The sequence below is a fragment of the Heterodontus francisci genome, chromosome 3 (assembly GCF_036365525.1).
Source record: "Heterodontus francisci isolate sHetFra1 chromosome 3, sHetFra1.hap1, whole genome shotgun sequence".
NCBI lineage: Eukaryota > Metazoa > Chordata > Chondrichthyes > Heterodontiformes > Heterodontidae > Heterodontus > Heterodontus francisci.
The window spans coordinates 105,573,598-105,599,085 of NC_090373.1; the positions used below are offsets into that span (position 1 = coordinate 105,573,598).

Consider the following 25,488-nt stretch of genomic DNA (forward strand, 5'->3'; position numbering starts at 1 on the left):
TCTAGGACTCGAACAAAAAAATCAAAGCTGACACTCCAGTGCAGTATTTAGGGATTGCCAACAATGCTGTCTTTTGGATGAGATGGTAAACTGAGGCCTTCTCTCAGGTGGATGTAAAACATCCCGTGATGCTATTTCAAAGAGGAGCAGGGGAGTTATCCCTGTTGTCCTGGCTAACATTTATCCCTGAATCAACATTACAAGAACAGATTATCTAGTCATTATCATATTGTTATTTGTGGGAAATACTGTGCACAAATTGACTGCTATGTTTCCTACAAAATTGAGGCTCATGGAATAGGAGGGTCAGTGTCAGCTTGGATAAAATATTGGCTGAAGGACTGAAAACAGCATGTCGTGGTAAATGGTTGTGGCAGTGGGGTTCCCCAAGTGTCAGTGCGAGGTCCACTGTATGTATGTATGTATGTATGTATATATATATATATATATATATATATAATGACATGAATATTGAAATACAGATTATAATTTCAAAATTTGCCAATGATACCAAACTTTCAGGTGTGCCAAACGGCGAGGATGATACTAATTGACTGCAACAGGACATAGATAGGCGAGCAGAATGGGCAGACAAGTGGTAGATGGAATTTAATACAAAGAAATGTGAGGTGATGCATTTTGGCAGAAGGGACAGGGAGAGGCAATATAGATTAAATGGTACAATTCTAAAGAGTGTACAGAGACAGAGGGATCCTTAAAGGTGGCAGAGCATATTGAGAGAGTAGTTAGCAAAACATATGGGACCTTGGGCTTCATAAATAGAGGTACTGAGTACAAAAGCAGGATGTTTTGCTGAATCTTTATAAAGCTCTGTTTAGGCCACAAGAAGAGTATTGCACCCAATTCTGGTCACCGCAGTTTAGGAAGGATGAGAGTGTTCAGAGGAGATTTACAGAATGGTTCCAGAGATGAGGGGTTGGATTTTGTTCTCACCCAGGTGTCGAGTTCCTTGGTGGGATGGGGCCTGAAGATGCCTCCAGGAAAAGGCTACCACGCAAACCGATGCCGGGGGCCTGGCCCGATATCTCCAGTTGAGGTGAGTTCTCATGGCGGCCCCCACCCCTCCTGCCACTCGGCGATGGGACCCCAATTATGAACGAATTAATGACACTCACATCGCCACCTGATGTCCCACTGCGATCTTTGGCCCGGTGGCTGGCACTCCCATGCCTTTGGGCACGTGACCGAGGAAATGAGGTGCCACACTGGTGGGGAGGGTGGACGAAGTAAGTTTATCAAGTTAGCATCATGGGTGGAGGGGATGGTGGGAAGGGTTGTAGGTGAAAGTTTGTGCACTTTAAGGAGGGAAGGTTAGATGGTAAAGGTAGGTGTTTTTTTGGGGGGAAGGGAAAATAATTAATTTAATTGTTATTGGGGGGTGGTAGAGGGCCAAAAGAGATATACTTATTTTCTAAAAATTCCATTTCCCTTTAAATATTTAAATTTCCCGATAGGGCTGACAGCCCTTTAGAAATGCATCAGTGCCTGCGCTTAGGCAGCTAACGCCATTGCTGGGGACGGACAGCCCGCCCCCTCCACATGATTGGGGTGGCCCGCCCTGACTATTTAAATGAGCCGCTGCACGGAAGATTGCGGAGGCTCTGCAACATGTGACCAGCATGGGCGGGCCACTGTTTTTTTCACCCGCTGCCAAAATTGGTGGCTGGCACATAAAATTCAGCCTGAGGGATTTTGGCTGCAAGTTAGATTCTAGCAAAGCTAAGGTTGTTCTCCTTGGAGCAAAAGGCAATTGAGGGGAGATTTGATAGAGGTATGCAAGATTATGTCAAGTTTAAATAAGGTAAAAGCCAAACCCATTAGCTGATGGTACAAGGACTAGAGGACACAGATTAAAGGTTTTGGGTGCTGGATGCGATTGCTGGGTACGATGGGACTGCCCTCTTTATGTCATTGTGGGCGCCCACTCCACCCCCTCAATTTAAATGAACCCCCCCGCGAAATATTCCGTGTCAGAAGGCGCCAAGTTCAAAGCGTGCCGCTGCGACGTGCAGGGCACTAATAAAATTCAGCCCTATGATTCTTATGCTGGTGAATGCACTTCAAAGGTACTTCATTAGCTGTAAAGCGCTTTGAGAAGGTACTATATAAATGCAAATCTTTCTTTTTTTACCCTCAATGTATATCATATGTGTAACTGCTTGCTTTGGTCATCAAACTAAATAGAGTGATGACACTTTGTCTCATATATTTATCCCTAAATTAGAAATAAAAGTTTACGTATAAATAGCATTAAGAACAGAAGTGTGGAGACCATGACATGCCATTGCTTTATTCAAGAGGGAAATGTTAAAAAAGTCCTTAAGAGAAGACATGTTAAAATGTTATTTAAAATCAATTAAACATCAGTATTGTCAACATTTATTGATATGAATCACAATCTATACTTCATTTTTTAATTACTGGAGGAGTTCTAAATGTTTAAAATGATTGGAGCAGGTTTTCCTGTTATTGTGTATTGGTTTAGCAGGGCACATTTCATAGTGGAAAATCAGGTGGGGAGGATTACAAGGGAGCCCACCTGATTTTCTATCCAGTTAAATTATTGCTGGAAAATTGAATGAGCTCACTTACACATAACCTCTGAAAGACTATGATATTACTGACCCATATGACATCATTGTTTAAACCTCAGAAGAGTTTGTTAATGCCTACCTTATGATTTGCCAGCCTGAATTTTAAATGCATCTTCTGTCAGTAGTTCTCAAATGGCATATAAAGTGGAGCATTTTGATAAAGCATCAGTGTGAAAATGATAAAGTGTCTTATACTCAATCTTGCTGGAAGGTAGAAATGGAGTGCCGTCACCATAGGTCTCAAAAACAAATGAGATACAGTCCAAGAAGCAGCTCAATATGGCTATCATTTCTCATCAGCTCCCATCACTGGCACTTGGATTTACTGTTATTTTAGGTCGAGGAGAATAGAGAGAAGACTGCACTACTGCAGCATTGTGGAAAACTGTGTAAAGTTGCTATGAATACAAATTCCTCCCAGAAATGTTTGAAGTGTACTTTAATAGTCAGGATTCATTTACCAGCAGTGTACTGAAGAAATTCTTCTAATCGTCTCACTTCCTATAAAATGCTAATTTGTAAAAACCACAAAGGTGTCTGTACTGCCTTTTCTGTGAAGTAAGCTTTTTGGCACACATCTTAAGTTTGATTCTAGAATTATTCTTTTTTTCCTTAATAACTTGCAATTCAGATATAATGCATTCATCATTTGATCATTCATTTTGATAAGACAATGACAGTCACAAGTCTCAAATGTCCCACATACCTCGGGGATATACATATTTATATATTCACTTTCAGAACTACATCTACTAACTATAACACCTTTTAATCCTATATCAAATGCAGACACATTTTAAATATAATAAAGATAATAGGAGAGATTTTCCTGGGTCTGAGCCCAGGTCCTTCAGCTATTAGAAAAGTGGACAGGTTGGAGTGCGTATCTATAAATGATTGTTCAATTGTTCTGTATTCACTGCACCGCATGATCCAATGCATCCGAGTCCAAGCGTAGGAAATCTCTCTCCATACGTCTAATGAGACAGTATTATGCTTCTTTCAGCAGCTCGTGGAAACTGTTATTCTTCATCAAAGTTTTCACTTTGCGAAATAATAACATCACAGCCTATTTTGCCCATATTTACTCCTTTGATATCATTGAACAACACTGAGTTGAGCAGACGGTGGCCTGCTGTGTTGCCTGCCCCTAAGGAATTGACGTAGTCTGCACAGTGTAAGCCAATCACTTTTTAACCATGTAACTGTTCCTTTATTTCCTTTTGTATTAATGAATGTAGAACGGTTTTGGTGGAGTCCTGTGTGTGTGGAGTCTGTCTCATGGTGGCAACATGGAGCATCGAAGTACCCAGATCCAAGACATCTAATGAACTGTATTGTGGGCCTGAAGGTGCAAGGCAGGATGATCAATTTTGGTCATGACAGAGCCTTGCCAGAATTAGCAAGTTCTGCAAAATCAATTAAACTGCAAAAGTGCTAACATCAGGGAAGATATCTAGGCTTTGCTTGTTAAGAGCAAAAAAAAATGTCTGTCTGTACCAGCCTGAAGGTTGATAACAGTGCCAGAGATAAAATAGCAGAGAAACTGTCTTTGTTATGTGAAGTAGTGGGCATTGAAATTCCTGCATCATGTCCAATTTGGCCACCATCTGGAGAAGTAAGTGCCTTGTTTTGAAAAAGACAGCGAGGTAACTGCAGACCAACTGAAGAGGTTAAAGACAGGTCTTGCCTTCTATGGAACAGGGCTATAGAAAAAAAAAAGTATAAAGAAAGACCTCACATCAGTATCTTTGCTGAAGCGGTTAGGGTGCTGTGGCCAGCCATCTGGAAGTCACACATGGAAGATTCATCGGCGGATTGACCACTGAGATGGACTCAGGCTCGCAGGACTGCTGATCAACCAGTATTATTGTGATTATATACTGTTGCTTAGTGGTATAAATAAAGGTATACAAGAGCTAGTGGAACAGTATCCAAATTGCTATGTGCCTTTGATACCCAGAGTAAAGGCCAGAAGCTTTAGATCAGATCGAGGGTCTTATAGTAGTGTTGCTTGAAGCAGCACTATGTGAATGAGTTTTTCCTCCAATGAACCAAAACACAATCCAGAAGTGCTTGTTAATTAGAAATTACAGTTCTGATTGCAATTTAGGATGAAAAAACACTTCAGTATCTAACAAGATAATGGCTGGAATTTTTCGTTGGGCGGGATGGCCGATCCACTGGCTGAAAGGTCAGTGGCAAGCCCACCTCCGCTGAGCCTGGGGAGCCAGACTGGGATTTTTCACTCCCCAGGCCTTTAATTGGTCTTGGGCAGGACTTACACCTCCTTGAAGCAAGAAGTCCCACCTAATGGAGCTGCCAGCCAGTGGGCCAGCAGCTCTTAGCCCCAGCAGCACCACTGGGAGCAGTGGTCGCTGCTGGGACTATATCCAGCATTGGAAGAAGATGAAGGACGGCCCAAGAAAAAAGGTATGTTTTTAGGGCCTTTCCAGGCCAATCGGTCGGGCCTCTGAAGCAAGTGGGGTTAGTTAGGAGGTTAAGGGGAGTGTTGTGCATTGGGGGTGTTTGGGGTTTCGGGGATGGCCCTCCGTGGGACACAGGGTGCCCAATCATGAAGGCCCTCCACCAGCCTGCAAGAAGGCCATCTGTTTTCACCAAGTGGGGTTTCTGAGGCCTCAGCAGTCCATCAACCAAGGGTAAAATACCAGTTAATTGGCCACTTAAGGGCCTTAATTGGCCTGGGGTGGGCAAGTTGTTTCTTGCTGCCATCGCCCTGCGTAAATTTGCAACAGGGCAGGGAGGGAGTTGGGAACTGCACTGACCTCCCCCCCAACCTCCCACTGAATTTTACTCCCCCCACCCCCGCAACCAGCCTGCTCATTTGGGGGATGTAAAATTCCAGCCAATGTCTGGTTAATATGTAGAACATTTCTATTTTTTTTTTAAACTACTGCAGATGTTAGAAATGTGAAGCAAAACAGAAAATGCGTGCAGTTTAATTAATTTTTAATGTAAAATCCTTGATGAAAATGAAGAGCTTCAACTAACTTAAAAACAAACATGATATTGCAGAATTAGATATGAAGCGAGATTTTCCTGGGTTAATTAACTCAAAGCATTAATTTATCTGTTCTTTCCAAGGATTTTGACTGATCTGTGCATATCCAACATTTTCTCTGTTACAAAACTGAACCTAACATTTGTGCATATTTTTAAATTTGAATGTTTAATTTTAAATTAAATGGTGACAATACTTATTTAAATAAATTATCACTATTTCACATTGAACCATTTTTTGTATTAAAAATTTGCATTATCTTCTAGCATGGATTATAAAATGCATCAAAAGGGGAATCTAGCACCGTACTAAAGACATCTTGAATTTGTAGAAAATTTGAAATAAAAAGAGTAGAATTTACATGGTTGCAGCACCAGAAACAATGGGCTGGAGTTTACCTGTCACTGGGGTCATTTGCTTGTTGTGTAATCGCACTGGCGGGTGGCAGGACTTCTGTGGCTATTTTCCACTATGTGGCCAATTAGCATCTGGGCAGCGTTAAAGCTGGCCAGTAATGGGTGGTGAGCAGGAGGTAGAGCTTGCAGGGAGGTTAAAGCCAGTTTTTAAGGCCAGTATTCTGCCTTCAAGTGGCACCAGCTGGTGAACACAGCACAAACGTGCTGGAGCGGGTAACAGAGCTATTGACAGCTGCCTCCAGTCCCCGTCAGAGAATTGAGAACAGGCCCAGCAATGCTCAGCTTCACACAGATGCCAAACTTTGGGGGGGTCATCAGCGAAGCAGCTGATACTAGAACAGCAGTGTGAAATATCTAGATATCTGTCAGAGTTCCCAGAGGACAATGGAGGAGTCCATCAATGCCATGAGTGGCATTATATCTCAGGTGGACGAGTTCATGGCCTCCTCCAACGGAAAAGTGACGATCTTCATGGAGAGTCACATGCAGCAGACCACCATGCAGGAGATGCACACCATCCTCCACAGTATGGTCTCATCCTTGAGCAGTGTAGCGCAGTGGCTTGGCGATATGGCTCAGAGACGTATGGACCTGTTACCAGCTGTCATCCCATTCCTGGTAAGCAGAGGAGTACAGGTGGGCCATGAAAGGGTCGAGGACCATTTGGCTGAAGGCTATGGGATCTCTGCTCAAGGTGCTCCTGGTGTTGATGATAACCCTTCGGCCCCTTAGAAGGTGACATGAATGCTGCAGCCAGCCCCATTGGCAGAAGCAGCCCTTGTTTAGATGCTGCAGTACAGCTGTGCCAGGCTCATGGGCTCCGCAATCCAGAGGTTGTCCACCGTGGGCATCTCATGCACCGAAGCAGCAAGGCCAGCAGCCTGCCTCCATATCAGCTCCAACTGCCAGGACAGCACAATGTAGGAGCACGTGGAAGCTGTCACTTAAAGGCACCTAGTTGCACATGAGTCTCACTGAGAGATATTTATTTCCTGTATGCCACTGTGTATTTGCTTTGTGCAATCTAGCATTTGTTGAAATCCAATCTTAGATAGCTCGTGTTTCTTTCTACCCCAGTGGCCTGTGATCAGATTTTGAGGCATTGAGATGGTGCCCATGAAATGGTGGCCACTGAATGTAGGGCTACTGTGAAAGAAGCACTTAGGGTGGACTCATTACAGGGCACTGGACCACATGATGGAACTTCATCACATGTCACCATGGCATCCACAGGGAGACTCCTGTCTCATATCCAGTAGGACGACAGGGATTCACAGTTGAATTGTGTACGGATGAGGGAATCATGTGACCCTGACACACATGTCAATGGCCATGCTCATCATCACCTCATGGGCAATTGCTATGCATATCAGGTCTAGATGTGCATTCCCTCATCCTTCTCCTCCACAGGGGAGGAGGCAGCATGCTTAATGCTGTCATCTGTCACCAGTTCAACTTCTCTCTTGTACACCAGGTTGTGCGGAGCGTAGCATACCATCACACTACAGGAGAGCCTTGAGGGGCCATACTGGAGGGCTCCCCCAGAATGGTCTAAGCAGCTGAACTGGAGTTTTAGAAGCCCGATTGCCTGCTCGATGGTCGCCTTCGTAGTCGCAGGGCAGCAGTTGTGTGCTTCCTTTGCCTCTGTTGGGGTTCCGCACAGTTGTAAGTAGTCATGTCTTTAGTGGATAACCCTAGTCACCCAGGATCCATCTACAAAGTTATTCTAGTGCTGTGAACAGTTGAGGAACTGGGACTGTCTCAGGATTAATGAATCATGGCAGTTTCCTGAGAACCCCTGAGCACACCTGGAGGATCCTTTTGTGATGGTCGCAGGCAATTTAAACATTGAGCGAGTAGATCCCCTTCCTGTTCACAAACATGCCTGGCTGCTCTGAGGGAGACTTGGTCACATGCGTGCAGTCTATAACCTCTGGACCTGAGGGAATCCTGCCATGGCGCCAAATTCGATCATGTGCTCAGCCTGACTACTCTCGAACCAAGCATCTGTCACCTGCTTGATGCAGCAATGGCCACAGACTGAGAGATCTCACAATTGTCTCCAGACGATCCCTGAAAGGATCCCATAGTGAAAAAGTTGATTGCTACAGTCACCTTCACCGTCACAGGCAATGGGAGCCCACTACTTCCCATCGGCCTGAACTACTCCTCCAGCATTCCACATCGGTCAGTGACCGCTTGTCTTGACAGAGAGTTTTCGGATACGCTGGTGCTCCGACATCTTCATGAAATTTAGTCTCTGTCTGTACACCCTTTGCGCTGGGTGCCACCTTCTGCCAACATTCGATTGGCTTACTGGCCCATACGTCCTCCATAACTGTGGCCCATTACAACCACTGGTGCTCTTCTGCCTGCTGCTACCCCTCCCATAGAACCATAGAATCAGAAAAGTTACGGCACAGAAAGAGGCCATTCAGCCCATTGTGTCTGCGCGGCTGAAAAAAAAACTATCTGCCCAATCTAATTTCACCTTTCAGCACCTGGTCCGTAGCCTTGCAGGTTACAGCACTTCAGGTGCAGGTCCAGGTACCTTTTAAATGAGTTGAGGGTTTTTGCCTCCACCACTGATTTGGGCAGCAAATTCCAGGTAACCACCAGTCTCCGGCTGAAAAAGTCTTTCCTCATGTCCTCTCTAAGCCTTCTACCAATCACGTTAAATCTGTGCCCCCTGGTAATTGACCTATCCTCTTGGGGAAATAGGTCCTTCCTGTCTACTCTATCTAGGCCCCTCAATTTTGCATACCTCAATTAAGTCACTCCTCAGCCTCCTCTGAAGCTAGCCTACCCAATCTTTCTTCATAGCTGCAATTTTCTAGCCCTGGCAACATTCTTGTAAATCTCTTATGTACTCTCTCCAGAGCAATTATGTCCTTCCTGTAGTGTGGTAACCAGAACTGTACACAATACTCCAGCTGTGGCCTAACCTGCATTTTATCCAGTTCAGGCATTATATCCTGCTTTTGTATTCTATACCTCAGCCAACAAAGGAAAGCATTCCATATGCCTTCTTCACCATTTTATCTACCTGTCCTGTACATGCACTCCAATGTCTCACTTCCTTTACTCCTCTCAATATTTTCCTGTTTATTGTGTATCCCCTTGCTTTGTTTGCCTTCCACTCTTTGTTTGCCCTTCACACGGTTCCAGATTAAATTTCATTTGCCACCTTACTGCCCACTCAAAAAAACCATTGATATAATTCTGGAGTCTACAGCTATCCTCTTCACTATAAACTACACAGCCAATTTATGCCATCTGCCTTCCACATTTAAGTCCAAAACATTAATATATACCACAAACAGCAAGGGACCCAACACTGAGCCCTGTGGAATGCCTTGCGACTGATGCAGTCTCTCTCTCCCCTTTATTTTTGACTGGAGGAGTCAAACTCAGTGCATAGCACCCATCTCCCTTTGGAGCCTTCATGGTGCAATGGCTCTCACCCCCTTGTGCTGTCTGTGCTTGCTGCAGTAGACCTGGGAGACACCTTTCCAGTTACAGCCCTCGATACTGGTCTTCTCTACAACAATCCTTCTAAAGATCCCTGCCTTTCTATCTCTGCCCTGAGCCTTCCTGTTTGTAAACACAGCAGAAATGAATGGCTGTTAGTTACAGCCAACATTCACCTGCCACTCAGCTCTCACCTCCTATAAGCTTGCGAGCTGCTGAAGCTCCATGGGACCTGTGTGCTGCATGGAAAATTCTAAACTCGCTGGAATATTGTCAATTGACAACTTAGTGGGTTCAATTGGATGCCCACCGTCTGCCTGTGCGTTCCCAATCCTGTTGCCTGGATGCCCCTGGGAAATCTGGCAGCAATGGAAAGACATCAGATATCCACTCCTACACACTCTCCCACCATTTTCCCAGCACCCCCTGTCACAAAGTCTATCCCAATGGGGCCAGTAAAATTTCACCGAATGGTGCTGATATTCCACAGCCCTTTCAGTGCACTCCCAGAACGCAGGTAAGAATGCAGTGAAAGGGCTATGTTGACTGGTACCTCTCGTGGTGTAGGCACTTGCCATGGATTTTTATATTAGGGGACCTACTCTTGATCCTTCATACTGCAGCAGGGTCCATGCTGGGGGTCCCTGGTGGATGTGATCCCAACATAACAGCCAGGATTGCTGCCGCGGGTCACGGTGCAGGGGCCAGTAAAATGCTGCAGGGAGAGGCTTGCTTTGCATTTTACCGGCAGGGGGGGGCCTTGCTGCGACCCCCCCCTCCCCCCCCGCTGCATGGTGGCAGCACCATAATTAGAAGATGGTAATGATTACTTACCTATGCTGATTATGCAGCCCACTGCCTCTGCACCGACACCTCCGGACTTTCCGTTGAAGGGGCAGCTGTCATGTGCCATCCCGTTCATGATTTGAAAAGCCGGCGGGTCCTCAGAGGCAGAAGTTGTCACCAGTTAAGGTAAGTTGTGTTATTCAGGGGTCTCACTCTGCATTACGGGAGGGGGGGATATAAAGGGGTCTAACTCTGCATTCTGCAAGGGAGCCACTGCATTTCACACTCCGTAATGGTTGACTGGGCCATCGACTGCCTCTGTCATTGAAGGAGCAATGGCACTCGAGTCACCCTGTATGTGGAGAGGGTGCCACAGACAGTAGGTATGTGAAGCTTATATGTCTTGTGGGTCAATCTCTGCAGCATGTTCAATCTCTATGTGGTCATGCAGTGCCACTCTTAGTGGGAGTTATGCCAGGCAATGTTAGAAACCACACAGTTGCTGCATGAAAGCACCTGATGTTCCACTCAACATCAATCTCTGCCCTGTCAGGAACCTTCAAAGCATTGAAGGAACAGAGTTGAATTGCAACTTGAAGATGGGGATGGTTCACCCTTATTCATTGATGTGCTGCTTGAGAGGATCCAAATGCACTGCAGGCAATACCAACAGGTAGATGCAGCCCACATAGAAGCTCCCAGTCGTCAGCAGCAGTACCCAAGGAGATTGCCACTACAGATTGCCACGCATCTACAGGTCACAGAATCACAGAATAATACAGTGCAGAAGAGGCCCTTCGGCCCATCGAGTCTGCACCGATGCATTAAAGACACCTGACCTGTCTACCTAATCCCATTTGCCAGCACTTGGCCCATAGCCTTGAATGTTCTGACGTGCCAAGTGCTCATTCAGGTACTTTTTAAAGGATGTGAGGCAACCCGCCTCTACCACCCTCCCAGGCAGGGCATTCCAGACCGTCACCACCCTCTGAGTTAAAAAGTTCTTTCTCAAATCCCCCTTAAACCTCCCACCCCTCACCTTAAACTTGTGACCCCTCTTAACTGACCCTTCAACTAAGGGCAACAGCTGCTCCCTATCCACCCTGTCCATGCCCCCCATAATCTTGTACACCTCGATCCGGTCACCCCTCAGTCTTCTCTGCTCCAGCAAAAACAACCCAAGCCTATCCAACCTCTCTTCATAGCTTAAATGTTCCATCCCAGGCAACATCCTGGTGAATTGCCTCTGCACCCCCTCCAATGCAATCACATCCTTCCTATAATGTGGCAAACAGAATTGCACACAGTACTCCAGCTGTGGCCTTACCAAAGTTCTGTACAACTCCAACATGACCTCCCTGCTTTTGTAATCTATGCCTCGATTGATAAAGGCAAGTGTCCCTCTGCCTTTTTCACCACCCTATTAACCTGCCCTTCTGCCTTCAGAGATCTATGGACAAACACGCCAAGGTCCGTTTGTTCCTCAGAACTTCCCAGTGTCAGGCCATTCATTGAATACTTCCGTGTCACATTACTCCTTCCAAAGTGTATCACCTCACACTTCTCAGCATTAAATTCCATCGCCACTTTTCTGCCCATTTGACCATCCCGTCTATATCTTCCTGTAACCTAAGACACTCCACCTCACTGTTAACCACTCGGCCAATCTTTGTGTCATCCGCAAACTTACTGATCCTACCCCCCACCTAGTCATCTATGTCATTTATATAAATGACAAACAATAGGGGACCCAGCACAGATCCCTGTGGTACGCCACTGGACACTGGCTTCCAGTCACTAAAACAGCCATCTGTCATCACTGTCTCCTACAGACAAGCCAATTTTGAATCCGCCTTATCAAGTTACCTTGTATCCCATGTGCATTTGCTCTCTTGATAAGTCTCCCATGTGGGACCTTGTCAAAGGCTTTGCTGAAATCCATGTCAACTACATCAACTGCACTACCCTCATCTACACATGCTCAAAAAAATTCAATCAAATTTGTTATGCATGACCTCCCTCTGACAAAGCTATGCTGACTATTCCTAATCAAATTTTGCCTCTCCAAGTGGAGATAGATTAGATTAGATTAGAGATACAGCACTGAAACAGGCCCTTCGGCCCACCGAGTCTGTGCCGAACATCAACCACCCATTTATACTAATCCTACACTAGTCCCATATTACTACCAAACACCCCCACCTGTTCCTATATTTCCCTACCACCTACCTATACTAGTGACAATTTATAATGGCCAATTTACCTATCAACCTGCAAGTCTTTTGGCTTGTGGGAGGAAACCGGAGCACCCGGAGAAAACCCACGCAGACACAGGGAGAACTTGCAAACTCCACACAGGCAGTACCCGGAATCGAACCCGGGTCCTTGGAGCTGCGAGGCTGCGGTGCTAACCACTGCGCCACTGTGCCGCCCATTCGGAATTCAGATTCTCCCCTTCGGAATTTTTTCCAATAGTTTCCCGCCCACTGACGTGAGACTCACTGGTCTGTAGTTCCCTGGCTTATCTCTACAACCTTTCTTAAATAGTGGGACCACATTAGCTGTTCTCAATTCCTCTCTGGCCACAGGGGAGGCGCCAGAAGACTGAACAATTAGGGTCAGAGTCCCTGCAATCTCCACCCTCGCCTCCCACAGCATCCTGGGACACAAATTGTCCGGACCTGGAGATTTGTCCACTTTTAAGCCTGCCAAAACCTCCGATACCTGTCACTCCCGATGACAATTTGCTCAAGAACCTCACAGTCTCTCTCTCTAAGTTCCATATCTGCATCCTCATTCTCTTGGGTGAAGACAGATGTGAAGTATTCGTTCAACACCCTACCAATGTCCTCTGGCTCCACCCACAAATTTCCCTCTCGGTCCCGAATGGGTCCTACTCTTTCCCTGGTTATCCTCTTCCCATTAATATACCAGAATATCTTGGGATTTTCCCTACTTTTACCAACCAGAGCTTTCTCATATCCCCTCTTTGCTCTCCTAATTGCTTTCTTAAGCTCCATCCTACACTTTCTGTATTCCACTAATGCTTCCATTGATTTGCTCTCCTTGTATTTGCAAAAAGCCTCTTTTCTTTCTCATCGTACCCTGAATGTTTCTGGTCACCCATGGTTCTCTGGGCTGTTGCTCCGACCTATTACCCTAGAGGGAACATGTTGGGCCAGTACCCTCCCCATTTCCTTTTTGAATGCCCCCCACTGCTCTTCTGTAGATTTCCCGACAAGTAACTCTTTCCAGTCTACCTTGGCCAGATCCTGCCTTATTTTACTAAAATTCGCTCTCCCCCAATCCAAAACCTTTTTTTGCAACTTGTTTATTTCTTTCTCCATAACAAGCTTAAATTGTACGATGTTGTGGTCACCAAAATGCACCCCCACCAACACATCAACCACCTGTCCGGCTTCATTTTCCAGAATTAGGTCCAGCACTGCACCCTTCCTTGTTGGATCCTCTACATATTGAGCTAAAAGGTTCTCCTGTATACGTTTTAAGAACTCCACTCCATCTAAGCCCTTAACACGATGACTATCCCAATTAATGTTGGGAAAGTTGAAATCACCTAATATAATTACCCTATTATTTTTCCACACCTCTGCGAATTGCGCACATATGTGCTCCTCAATTTCCCGCTGACTATCTGGGGGTCTATAATAAACACCTAACAATGTGGCTGTCCCTTTTTTATTCCTAAACTCTACCCATAAAGCTTCATTTGATGCCCCCTCCAAGATATCATCTTACTGCAGCAACTGACTCCTTAACTAATATTGCAATGCCCCCTCCTCTTTCTCGCCTGAAGATTCTATATCCCAGGATATTGAGCTGCCAATCCTCAACCATGTCTCCGTGATGGCTACTATATCGCAATTCCACATGTCAATCCTTGCCCTTAACTCATCTGTTTTACCTGCAATACTCTTGGCATTAAAGTAGAGGCCTTCCATCCTGGTCTTACTCCCTTGAAACTTACTTCCACTGTATTCCTGACTTGTTCGCTTTCCTGTGTTTAGCTGTGTCCCTATTCTGCTAGGAGTCTGCATCCCCTCCCCCTGCCAAATTAGTTTAAACTCTTCCAACAGCACTAGCAAACCCGTCAGCAAGGATGTTAGTCCCCCTCTGGTTCAGATGTAGACCGTCCTGCTTGTACAGGTCGCACCTTCCCCAGAAACAGTCTCAGTGGTCCAGGAATCTAAAACCCTCCCTCCTGCACCAACTCTCAAGCCACGCGTTCATCTGTGCTACTCTCCTATTTCTATACTCGCTAGCACGTGGCACTGGGAGTAATCCAGAGATTACAACCCGAGAGATCCTGCTTTTTAGTCTACTGCCTATCTCCCTGAATTCTTGATGCAAGACCTCATCCCTCTTTCTACCTATGTCATTGGTACCTACATGTACCATGACCTCTGCCTCATCACCCTCCCCATTCAGGATGCTCAGTGACATCCCAGACCCTGGCACCAGGGAGGCAACACACCATCCTGGAGTCATGTTGACAGCCACAGTAGCGCCTATCTGTTCCCCTGACTATAGAATCCCCTATTACTATTGCTCTTCCTCTCTTTCCCCTTTCCTGTGCTGACAGGCTGCTTGTGGTGCCAGAAGCTTGGCTTTGTCCGCACTCCCTGGAGGAACCAGCCTCATCAGCCTCCAAAATGGAATACTGATTTGCAAGTGGGACCCAGGGGACTCCTGAACTACCTGCCTGTTTCTCTTGGACTGCCTGGTGGTCACCCATTCCCTTCCTTCCTCAAGTCCCTTCAGCTGCGGTGTGACCACCTCTCTATACATGGTATCCACAATGCTCTCAGACTCGCGGATGCTCCACAGTGTTTCCAGCTCTGAAACCTGAGCTTACAGGAGCTGCAGCTGGACACACTTCCTGCACACATGCTGGTCCCGGGGACTGGAAATGTTCCCGGATTCCCACATGCAGCAAGAGGAGCAAATCATGGCTTCAAGCTCTCCTGCCATGACTAAACCCTTTAAATTTAAAAATTTAGAAGATTATTATAATTTAAAAAAAACAACTAAGTCTTGCTAAAACAATGACTAACAATTCAATCCAGTTTGAAAAATATCCACCAGGACTTACTCACCAGTTAGCTGTGCTCTTTGGAAACTCTTGGCTGCCCTCACTCTGAGGACAGGGGGGAAATGAAAGGAGCTCCTCGCTCCCTCCTCACTGAACTTCTTCACTCACCAAACTTCCACTTTAACACTCTAATGCAACCCAAGTCAGCACTCTAGTGCAAACAAGATCAGCACTGTAAGATGGCCCACTTTTATACTGACTGACTCTAGCCCCTGAAAACTGGTTTAAGCCAATTCTCTAATTAACAAGGTGCAGCTGCAAGCAAAGCCTGAGTGAACCCTGTTTCAAGCTGGTTTAAAACTCACCTTCTCCAACCCAAACAGCAACTGTTAAGTTAATCTGCTAAATAAAAGACAGAATAAACTTAAGATAAAATTAACCCGTCATTACTCTCACTCACCAAACTTCCACTTTAATACAACTCTAATACAACCCAATTCAGCAATCCAGTGCAAACAAGACAAGGTCCCGCATGACATACATGCAGATGTCAGAGCACCAGTGTCAGAGGTGACTGCAGATATCGAGAGAGGCGGTGACACATCTCTGTTGCCTGCTTCATGATGACTTGCAGCCCAGGGGCTTCGGGGGACATCCTATGCCTGTGGCCCTCAAAGTGACAGCAGCTCTCAATTTTTATGCCTCTGCATCATTTCAGGGGCTCACCTTTGTGGGGTCACACAGTCAGAAGTGCACGGCTGCATCAGGGAGGTCACCGATGCCCTGTTCCGGAGGGCTGGTGACTATATCCGCTTCATGACAGACCCTGGAAGCCAAGCCGAGAGGGCCACCGGTTTCTGCTCCATTGCGCGATTCCCACAGGTGCAAGGGGTCATAGACTGCACCCATGTGGCCATCAAGGCTCCCGCCGGGCAACCAGCTGAATATGTAAGCCGTAAGGGCTTCCACTCAATCAATGTGCAGCTCATATGTGATCACTGGAAGCGAGGCATGCATTTCTGTGCCTGCTTTCCAGGCAGCTGCCATGACACCTTCATCCTGCACCAGTCGCAGTTGCCGTTGCTGTTCACTGAAATGGCTCAGATGGAGGGGTGGCTTCTTGGAGTCAAGGGCTACCCCTTGCAGACATGGTTGCTGACACCAGTGAGATACCGCAGCACTGCTGCAGAAGAACGATACAATGCCCGCTATGGAACTACAAGAGCCACCATTGAGCAGGCGATCGGCATGCATAAAATGCGATTCCACTGCCTGGATAGCTGGGGTGGTGCCCTGCAGTACGGGCTGGAAAGGGTAGCTTGCATCGTTGCTGTTTGCTGTACTCTGCACAACTACACAATCAATAGGGCGGAGGCCTTGTAAATTCAGCCCTAGGTCTTTGTGGGTTATGTTCCTGATGGATGAGGTATCCCGGTGTAAAAATAATCAGATGCCACTCGAAGTTTCCACACGAATTTGATGAACAGTCTTTACTTAATAGACATTGAAAGCACTTCAACTGCAGCAGGCGTCACACAGTTCTTTCAATACAGAGTATAAAACATGTCTATTATTTGGATTTTAAAATTGGTAGATTGCACTCAAAACTTAACTGTGAATTCCAGCAAACACAATCAGTCAAGAGAGAGTCAATCTTGAAGCAAAGACTCTTAGATTGGAAGTAAAGAAAAAGAATTTTTCTGCCTCCAGCAATACAAATGTCTCTTCCAAAAGGTTTCTTTTTTTCTCCTTAGGCAATTAGCACAGCCTGTAGCTCATTGTCGAATTTCTGCTGAGAGAATTCTCTTCCTTCAAAGCAAGCACGCTTTGCTGGTGTCTCTCTCAAAACTCATTTCAGCCAGTCCCTGCACACAGTCAAATTGAAACATTACACCATGTGACTGCTCTCTCCTGCTGTGGCCTAGGATTCAGGTGCAGCTGTGGCACACTGTGCCTCTTAGTTTTTAAAGGCACACTGTTTTAATCAGAGGAGAAAATAAAAAGTTTTGTGACAATACAAAACCAAGCCTTGTGGAGTTTAACTTTTCTGAATTAATTTTTTTATGCCGAAAGCTGGAAACAATATTACAACTCTGGCCTATATCATTTTTATAGGTTTGGCATTACCACTTCATGGGCCAGATCGCCAGTGCAAGGGGCCCAGATGAAGATGCTTCTTTTATAAAAAAGTTCAACCTTTTCAAAAAAAGGTGAGTATCCCTACAACAGTCATTGGCTGCTGTCAGCAAATTGCCTTTTCAAAATCCAATTGATCCTGCAAGATACAATCCTGGCAAGTGATGTACTTCTGCTTCATGTAGGTCGACTTTACATTGAGGAAAGCCGAGGCCAACCACATGAGAATTCTGACAAATGATGTAATCTTGCTGGCCCCTTCCTCTGAATGTTATGAGTGAAGGAGGTAGATGCAAGAAGCACCCTCTCCACTGTCTGAAAATAGCCTGGCATATGTCCAATGGGATAATCTGATCTACCACTAACTACTCCTCTGTCTCAATAGCATCTCAGATACGTACAAATTAATGGATTTTTGACCACCTGGTATCTTACTTCAATTCTATTTTTGCCCCGAAACCAACAATAAAGGCAACATTGACCAGTGGCTTATCAAACCAAACTCTTCATAGTTATCAGTGAACCTGAACTCTGTAATAACATGTTACAGAGTTGTGATTGTTTCCCGTTTTGGGCATAAACCATTAAATTTTGTAGCAATACAAGCTTTAAGCTAATAATATTTTACTGCATGTAACTTGATGAATAAAATTTACAGCAATGATAGCACAAGCTTATTTAAATAAAACACACAACATCATTTGTGTGACATTTTCTTTAAAAACAAATGTCTTCCTCTTTGTGCAGTCTATTTATATTAAAACATAAATCCCACTGTGCCTAATTCCATGATTCCAGAGGTAGATCTATATTCTGATGGCTGTCTCAGTCATTGATGCGTGCAGAAACCTAAAGACAGCTGAGAGGGTATTGCACCGATATGCTGTTTCTCTGGCCCCTAAGGCTTCCTTTCATGCTAATCATATTTTACCATCAAAATAAGCAGGGTATCAGTTGACAGCTCTGCCCTTGACATTATTCATCCAGGCAGCTAAACACCCCAGAAGCTTCCTGATGTACACAACCTTCAACCTCAAATGTGTCAGACTGTCTTTCATCTTAAACAAAAAGATACAGTTAAAATGGCTAAAAATGGTTGTGCATGTGTGTGCAACTGTGTTCGGGTATCATTGCATGTATAAATGAATTGATCTTTTCAGAGAGGATTAATGATGATGGAAATGCATTATATTTGTTTTGAGCAAGAATAATGATGACAAATCAATTTTAATGATATCAGCAAAGTAGGTATTTAATACATCAAAATTATGAGCAAATTCTCTTTTGAAGGTTCACTTGTAAACTAATCTCACAATAACCAGACTTTCTCTCTTTCTTTAGCAGAATGTAACAGATGTACCATTTCAGAGGCATACTTCTCTCTGCTATTCTAAGAGCAGCATTAACCTACTTAAAATAAACAGTGAACAGACGAATATCATACAAACATGCCAGGGTATATTTTCCTTTGATCTGTACCCGGAAAATCAATACTCACCAGCCACTGACATTGTTACATCAAGTCCCTATTATTTCTGCATTACCACTGGATTTCCTTGGACCCCTCCAACCATGCAAATGGACTTAAACTTGTCGTAGGTGCAGGTTTAGCATTTCAGTAAGATGGGAGGGATTGTTCTTGGCCTGCAGCCTCAATTTCAGTCTGGCTGCGATTGTTGGGCAACCCTGCTGGGCAGTGCCTAAAGATATCTGATGCATAGTCCTGCTCCCAAACACACATGGGCTCTGGGTGTTCTGGAGGCAGGCCTAAGACTCAAGAGGAATGCTTACAATTTTTATTATGCATTCCCTCAGGTTGATCATAAGGCTCTGATCATCAGCCCTGCAGAAGCCCTCAGATTTGGTCCTGCAATTTTTTGGTGCACAGCTCAGTCCAAGGGGAGCCTATGCCTGGAGTCCTGCTGGGATATTTGCATGGCTAAGGGGCAGTAAATCATAGGCAGCTGCCGCCTCATAAGTGCAGCCCAATTCAAGGGCATTGTCCAGATTGCCTACATTAAGTTTTTATTGCTAATATTAATTCTTAGTCTTGTGTATTAAGATTTTAAAATCAGAAAATATTTAAAATGCACAGCAGTTTGATGGGCAATTAAATGAGGAAAAGACAGGTGAATATTGGAATGTGACCCCTCATCAGGACTTGGTTCCAAGATTTTACTTCATTGATATTGGAACACCCACAGTCCTCCTGGGGCTATTATACTTCGTCCTTCAATCCAAGTAATCAATTGCCCATCTACAGGCTGCCCAAGGTCTGAGATGGGACAAATGTGATAGTGAGGAAATTTTGTCTTGTGTCTGTAACATGCGCTGCTGATTTGGATTATTTTATGTTCATGATAAACTAACAAGGGGCTAGATTATATCAGCCCCCCCAACATTGGGGGTCAAGGTGGGGGGCCCGGAAAGAAACTCCGGGAGAGGCCCGCCACGGGCCGAGATGACGGGAAGGCCCCGCTCCATTTTACCGGTGGCGGTGAGGCCTCATGGTGGCACCCCCTGCCACTTGGCGACGGAAGCTTAATTTAAATAGTCAGATAAATGTTAATGAATGAAGAATCATTTACCTTGTCCAGACGACCATCCCATGCCGATATTCTGGCTGGATGTTGGAACTCACGCGCTTTCGGATCTCTGTTCAGAGATCCAAGGTGTATCACTGGTGGGGAGGAGGGAGGAGTAAAGTTTTCAGGGCCGGTGGGGGGGTTGCTGCGGGGAAAACAGTTCCTATTGGTTGCAGGGATGGTGGGAAGGGGATGTGGGTCAAAGTTTATAAAGTTTAGAGGGATGTTCGGGATTGCATAAATTTTTTTTGGGGGGAGAGGGCAATTTATATATTGATTATTCATTGGAAGAGGGCATTCAAAGTGCAACTAAAATTGTAATTTTATTTTTTGAAGACCAGGACCTTTAAAACTTTCAATCTAATGAAAGGGCTTCAAGTCCTTTAAAAATGGCGCAGGCACCTGTGCGGTGGTGCCGGACAGCATTGCCGGAGATGGAGCGCCCGCCCCTTCTCTGTCATCGGGGATGGGCATTCTGCCCCCTCCAGCTCAGCGGCACACATCACGGGCTGAATTTTACCGGCCCCTCGATGCCGTGGGTTGGGCGCGGGGGCTGGTAAAATGCTGCAGGGAGAGGCCTGCCTCGACCTGCGACGTCAAGAAGGGCCCGCCACATATTACCGGTGTTGGCGGGACCTTGGTGCGGCCCCCCGGCCGCCTGGCGGCGGGCCCTTCATCAGGATATGGAAATGAACAATTAAAGTATGCAAATAAACTTACCTGCAGGCGGCAGCTGTCCCACTCCGGTATTACGGCCGCCGTTCGACCTTTGCATGCCTTCGGAACTCCATACGGAGTTCCGGGTGAGAACCTGGTGGGGAGGGGGGAGTAATAAAATTTTCAGGGCAGGAGGGGTGGAGGAGCGGGGAAATAAATTTTAATTGAATGTGGGGATGGTGCGAAGGGGTTGAAGGACAGAAGATTGAAGATTGGGGGGCAAAGTTCGGGTATTACATAAATTAATTGATGGTAATTTCATTGCCTGAAATGACCATTCGGGGAAGGGCCTCCATCACCTATTTTCAAATGTCATAAAAATCCTTTACATTGTCCCTTTAAAAATTAAACTTACTTGTGTGGGCTTAAAGCCCTTTAAAAATGGCACCGGTGTGGTGGCGCCAGTTGTCGTTGCCAGGGATGCGGAGGCCACCCCTTCTACGTCATCGGGGCGGCCGCTTCACCTCCTCTATTTAAATGAGCCCCCGCATGTAATATCACGGGGGCTTAGGGACGGTGCATCCGCATGGGAAGCAAACTGCGGCACACTCATAAGATTCAGCCCCATCAATGTGCGCCATGCCGTTTTTGAAGCTCACCACCATTAACCTATAAAATTCAGCCCATGATGTATAAAGGTTAAGAGCCCATTGAAAATAAAGTCCCCACAACTACATTTTTCATATTTAAAATATTTGTAGCCTCATGAGAAATTAATTTTCATTTGAGAGGAAGAATTACATTAGTCTTCTAAATGTCATAAATGGAGTTCACTGGATGGAAATGTAAGTCCGCAATAGGACTATAACACTATTGCTCGAATTCTCTGACTCTCAAAGTCAAAAGACATATGGGGTGGAATTTCCCTGGAGAAATCCCTGATCTAGAGCCACACTACACAATGGAGGATACTCACTTAGTGGAGTCAAGACTTGTCTTTATGAGGACTGAGGTGTGGGTCATTTTCTGGTCCTTTTTTTCCTCCAAACAGCCATACCTTGCAAAGAGACTTAAATCTTCACATTTAAAAAAAGATAGTGCTGATATTTTAAAGCAACGAATGGCCCTTTGATGCCTTCTGGTGCTTGAGATTCTATGTGGCGGACCCAGTCATGTGCTATAACCATGAGCGCTAGTTAAATATGTTAATGAGTTGAAAAGTTTCAGCACAGATCATACTTAACAAGCAAAGGTCCTGAGAGGAAACAGAAGGCTGCATTGCTTATCTTTTTGATTGGTTAATATGTTAGTTGCAACCACCATTGTGCCAGCCCTCATGCTCATTTGTGTTTAATGGGATAATAATTTTTGCACAACCTACATGGCCGGTAAAGTTGTGGAATTTCATATATGAACCATAATATTGAAACATTTCAGCAAAAAATGTTTTGGTGATATGTCAAAGAGAGGTTCACCAAGGTGAGGTTTTATTTTTCTTGTCCTGCTTCCTTTAAATGCTTAGCATCTGGATTAGTGTTCAAGTACTCCAAGTACTATGGTGAAGGACCATAATTTCTATTTCCCTTTGAGTGATATTATTGTACCCAGTATGATCTATAAAATATAGAATGCCAATGAAGTATCATGGAATCAGTGTGGGGAACATCAATTTTCACCATCATGAGTGGTTCAATCGTACCGACACTGACCAAGCTGGCTAAATCCTCATGGAACTAGCTTCTTGACTTGGCCTTTAATAGGTGGCGAAGGAACTAACACAAGGAAGTATTCTGCACTTGTTGTGGATGTCTGTTCAAGACAGCATAAGGGACCAGAAATTCATGCTTTGAAGTTGGCTGAGCAACTAAAAATTCCCTAGCAAGGACGAAATTCACAGGGTAAATATATATCTTAGTTCAAAGCAAATACACTACAATAATGAGTCCCGGAGCTAGGATGATAACTAAGAATGTTGATAATTTTTAAAAACTGCGTAAGTGGCCAGTTAACACTTTTTATGAGAGTTATGGCTCCTTACACCTTTTGGATCTCAGATTGCAGTAGTTGTAGAAATAGAAGAGATTTCCATGAAAGTGGCAGATTTTGCAATTGAATAATTATGCAAGGGAAATAATGAAAGAACAAAATTATTTAGTATCCAAACATTAATTTCATAAAAATTCACGTTGACAACATGAATTTTGGAAATTGGAGTTCGTACGACTGTTTTGTATTCAAAATAGATGTCCATTGTTATACATCTTACAAAGTCCAGTTTGAAATAGTAGAATGGAACATTATTTAAATTCATTGCCTATCTTATTTAATATTGTTTAAATTAATTTAAATCTGCACATTTCTAAAGAATTATACACTTTAGTCATGCCTGCAAAATGGCTCCTTAGTCAATGACCAACCAACCATTAGATTTTCTTCCAGCCTTAGGTCTTCTGCTTTTGCCTGCCACTGCTATTCTGCCCCTCGGAGGATGCATCTGCCCAGGCTCCACAGGTGGGGTCAATATCCTGGCTGACCAAGAAATGGTGAAATTCTCAATTCACAGGAGCAATAGTAGTCTAAAATTGGAGTACTGCATTTACCAACACCCCCCCGCTGCAATCCCACCCATTACTATTTTGTTTGGGGCCACTACTTACTTCAAAAAATATGTACTTATGTAAATGAAGAATCATGCATTAGTGATTTGAAGACCTTTCATAACTACATGTCCTCTGCATAGTCACCAAGTAAATCATATAAATACTATAAAATATGTTACTGCAAGCAAACCAAAAAAATGAAGATAAACATTGTATGATTCAGCGTATAATAAAAAAAAAATTCTTTCAGGCTAAGAGGTTGTTTGTTGTATCTATATTCTGCACTCTTTGTATTTTCTAACCCTTCATTCCAGCAGTAAATGTAAAGTGTGAATTTGCTTTCAAGGGTGCTCACTGAGAGCTTTTAGATTGAATAATTAGCAGATCTCCTGTGGCATTGTTCACAGTGAGTTGGAGGGTAATTTTCATGCCATGTGACTTAACATATATCATCAGGGCTACTGATTTAAAGCATTTAAATTATCTAGATTCTGTTTTTGTTGGAGGAATGTTAATGATATTTTGGACTGTATTTCTATAATTATGTGCATATTTGTAAGTAAATCCTTTTACCCCTTACATTTTTTTAAACCCAGTTGTGGCAGGTTGGGACAAGGGGAATTTCTTGAAAGGGTTTCCATAGTAGTACTGAGAAAATCTTGTTGGGGTGGAATTGGTCTACACCAGTAGTGTGAAATGGGTTCATAATGAACCGGTAACCCAATTTTCTTTTCCATTGACTTCAAAGGCCAGGTTGTGGGGTGAGGGTGGGGTCAGTGAGGGTGGTAGGGGGCTCATCATGAATGGATGCCCCCTGCACCAGAATCTGAGCATCTACCCTGAGACTAGGACTTAAAAGGAAACAATAGATGTGGTTAAAAACAGAAAAAAAGTACTAAAACAAAATGCCAAAATACTGAAAACAGTGATGAAAAAAGGTGGCTCCTTGGTTATCCATCTCCCCTTCATAAATACAGAGAGTGGGACTAAAGACAAACAGTTTTGATTTTAAAAAAGCAGAAATTAAAAGAAAAACGCAGAATTATACTTAAAAACAGAAAGATTGGGGACAACATTAAAAAGTACACAATTACCAGGAACAGCACTTACAAAACATAAACTTCAGGTGAAAGACAACAACAACAAAAAAATCCAACGAGCAGGATGGAATTTAGAAAAACATACCTCGACGACGGGTGAGATTAAAAGGGCTATGATGACGTGTGTGATAGATGCAGACTTCCAACAAACTGACAAAGTAGAGATCGGTGCTTAAATACACAAACCACATTTTTATTTGTCCTCAGTATGTAACATCTCACAGCAATCAGCCACTGCTCTGTCAGTTGATAAAGAATTCATTTGAGATTAGGCTTCAATACAGTCGCTCTGAGCAATGTGCTGCTTGTAGTCCTGAGAAAGTGTTCTTGTAGCAGGGTGAGCTAACAGCTTTTTTGCTTCCCAAAGAAGAATGCTTCATCACAGACAGATATCTAGCAATGACTGTTCTGACCAAAAAATATGATCTTGAGAGCCGCAATCAACCTCATGTGACAAATCATTTTGACCACAACTGTACAACTATCTCTTAACTTGCTTTGGCTATATTTTAAATGCTGGACTTTCTATTGCTTAATTCATGTTTTAAGGTCTAGACGACTAATTTTCATCTCATGTTAGTTGGGTGAAATGGTTGCACTGCACTATCTCATTGTACTGTTTTGTATTTCCATCAGCAGTACCTCAAACCCCTGGTGGCACTTATTCCTCTAGAGATAGCAATAATCAATGCGTGAACATAACAACATTATATAGAACAACCAAAGGAGTTCTTTTCCCTTGAGGAAAAAGAATTACATATAATTGTAACTTCTTCAGTGCAGAGAAACATTTAGATATATCAGAGGCTGATGCAATTGCTGCTGGAATAAACACTATTTGCCTGCAGCTTTCCCGACATCAATGGACTTACAGCATTTTACATTTGTTTGTCATAATAAATTTTGCACAGGACAGATATAGCCACAGTTGTGTCCTACCTATTCAGAATGACGTGATAATCTTAAAAAATATCTCAGGATCAAGAATGTTTCACATAAATCAAGACTTGTTTAATAGCTTGCATTATTAGAGGGTGAACAGCTTTG

General features: G+C 44.2%; 1 protein-coding gene across 1 annotated transcript in view; it reads right to left on the minus strand.

Annotated features, from left to right (window-relative positions):
* Positions 1-25,488, minus strand: part of nkain2 (sodium/potassium transporting ATPase interacting 2) — an 804,285-nt gene that overhangs the window by 401,210 nt on the left and 377,587 nt on the right. The gene's annotated exons all lie outside the window — the stretch shown is intronic.